Source organism: Erythranthe guttata, chromosome 6 (genome assembly GCF_056151865.1).
Source record: "Erythranthe guttata isolate IM_541 chromosome 6, IM_541, whole genome shotgun sequence".
Taxonomy (NCBI): domain Eukaryota; kingdom Viridiplantae; phylum Streptophyta; class Magnoliopsida; order Lamiales; family Phrymaceae; genus Erythranthe; species Erythranthe guttata.
The window spans coordinates 14,199,139-14,201,961 of record NC_142538.1 but is presented as its reverse complement, the minus strand read 5'-3'; the positions used below and the strand labels follow the sequence as shown (position 1 = coordinate 14,201,961).

Here is a 2,823-nt window from a genome sequence, read left to right as displayed (position 1 = left end):
GTGTAATTTATAAAAACCTCTTTTGGGTCTTTTAAAAGCCTTGAGAATTTCGAAACTTCTTAGGGTGAATTTGGTCGTTTAAATTTTTTTTTTCGTTTTAAAAGAAAACTTGGGAAATGGAGATTATTATTCGAGTGCTACATTTATCTAACTATAGGTTCTTAATCGGGTTCGAGAAGAAATCAGAGTTTTAGAATATTTGGTGAATAGGGATTTTTCGGGTAAGAAATGCAATTATCGAAAATAAACGGACCAACTATATTATTATCAAAATAAGGCCCGTACTAGATAAGGGTTTAATTTCCCTAATGGGGAAATATTAGAGTTTAAGGAAGCGGAATTACGGAAATCGTTTATAAATTACATCACCAAAAATAACATAAGCATAGTTTATAGACCCCTCGTACGACCCTCCAAAAGCTTCGGCCAAGACTCCGATTCACTACTCGATCCATTCCGGTGCGGGATTACTACTACCTGCAATCAAAGAAGTATCTATATGAGCTATTAAGCCCAGTAAGAAATCCGAATGGGTAACGATGTTTTAAAATATGGTTTTACGTACTTATATTAATACACATAAGCATCACACCTTACCATTCGTCGGCAAACGAACACACACACACAAACAAGAAATTTCAGTTAAGCACGTAAATCGACGCAAATACTGAAAATTACCAATTTACCCTTTTATCGACTCAAATGCATGGAAATTACCAATTTACCCTTTTCGTGCAAATGCATGAATGAAAACATTTTCTGTCTTTCGGATCCGCGAAGTATTAACTTCCTTACTTGGGTGATAAGCCTATTATTCTGAGCCCGTTCTTTCGGTGGAATCAAACCACCCCTTTATCTATAGTAACTATGGTTGGGATACCGGCCCCCCGTATCCCGACTTATCCAACCCCAAGCATTCCATTAACCTTTCCTTTCGTAAAAATGAAATCTCTTTTTATGCAAGACCATGAGACGAATGAGACTCTAAAAAAAATGACAACTTTATGACATCACAAATATCAATCAACGAGCATACAAATAAAATTCAATTATCCACAGAATACACACATATACACGGCAATCACACACATATCATACACACATATACATATAGCCATTTAAGCATATCACATAATTCACATTATTGTCATATTATGTATTTATATAAAACACACACACACAGCAGCACACACACACACACGGCACACACATACACACATAACATGCAGCGCACACACACACTTTAATTAGCATTTAATTAGCAAACCATGCTCTTAAAGCACCAACATTTCTATCTTTTCATTTATGGGATTTCTCCCCCTTTACTCATTTAATGAATTAAAATTCTTACAGCCCCTTAACATAGTTCAGCCACATATTTTTAACCATCAATTCACCTTCCCACAATTAATACACAAGGCATAATGATTAGCACACAAGAGTTCTATTTATGACACATGCACAAGCAATATTTCGAAATAATAGCAAATAGCATCCAAAAATTCTCAAATTTAATTAGAGGCTGCCTAACTGACTAAATTAACATATGCAAAAGAAATTTTCAATTTCCTCAAAAATCGGATTTATAAAAATTAAAATACTCGGCAAGTAGTATTGAAGCCAAAAACGATTTTCCCAACAAATATTAATTCTAAACTAAGGCCAAATAGCAAATAATCAAATTCCACTTACCCCTACTGAGATTTTAAAGATGAAAACATTTTTCATGCCAAAATTTTAAGAAATTGCAGATTAGTCCTAAAGATTCATAGATCTACACATGCAACCCCAAAAATCTTGAAAACTCATTTTCTTTTTCCAAAATTCTAAAAATTCGAAATATTAAACCTTTAAACACAAAATGCTTAGATTCACAGATTATAACATGGATTAGACATGCAAGAACACAAATAACAAGATTAGCACAAGATTTCGGATTTTACACAAAAAGCCCTAATTTTTCGAAAAGTGAAGAAATCTTTTAGGAAATTTCAAAAATCCTTTTTCATACTATGATACCCTTCGATTGCAGCAAGAAATTCGAGATTTCTTACCTATCAAGAGTGTTTGGCCGAAGAAAGAAAACCTTCAAAAGAAAAGAGGGTTTTTAGAGAGAGAAAGAAAAGGAGGATGAAGAAAATGAAGAACACAAGGATACAATGTTACCTCCTTCAAGAAGTGGATCCAATATTGAACCAAGCTAGTTGAATGGAGAAGGTAAGAGCTTTGATATCAAGTTGGGAGGAGTTTAATTCTCCCGTAAGAGGGCAAGTGTTTTTGATGGTGTTCTTGGCATATTCAAGGGTGAAGCTTATATAGCGGATTCGCATTTTGATTTTCTCTATTTTTTCTTGAAGAATTTTGAGGTGTTGGCCGATGGAGGAGGTGGTGCTTCGGTGGTGATGGTGAAGAGAAGACAAGTGGGGGTATAGGTGTAAGAAGATGAAGATAGATGGGTGTCTCTTGGGATGACTTAGCATGCTTGAGTGTAGGATTAGTGTAAATCCTCACTCTTTGCCAAGTGTCATGCATCTTTTTAAATTATTTACTAATTAATAAATTCACTAATTAACTCTCACAAACACACATATATCCGAAAACACACACACATACATTTAAATATGTATTTCACTTATGTAGGTCTAGCATGTATAGGCATATAGCTATATATGTATGCATACATGTACGTATATATGCATGTATTATGCATGTGATTATGATCAAGTCATGAAATCATATAAATAAATTACTTATACACATAAGTCACATAATTTAATCTAGCACATAATTATCAATAATTAATCTTCTCAAGCACATAATTAT

At 33.8% G+C, this 2,823-nt stretch overlaps 1 long non-coding RNA gene across 1 annotated transcript; it reads right to left on the bottom strand.

The window, feature by feature from the left end:
- Positions 1-234: 234 nt before the first annotated feature.
- On the bottom strand, positions 235-2,463 carry LOC148770215 (uncharacterized). Its single transcript, XR_016031854.1, has 3 exons — positions 2,167-2,463; positions 2,055-2,086; positions 235-477 (listed from the first exon to the last, which is right to left on the bottom strand). It is a non-coding gene; the product is annotated as an uncharacterized LOC148770215 (long non-coding RNA).
- Positions 2,464-2,823: the final 360 nt, after the last annotated feature.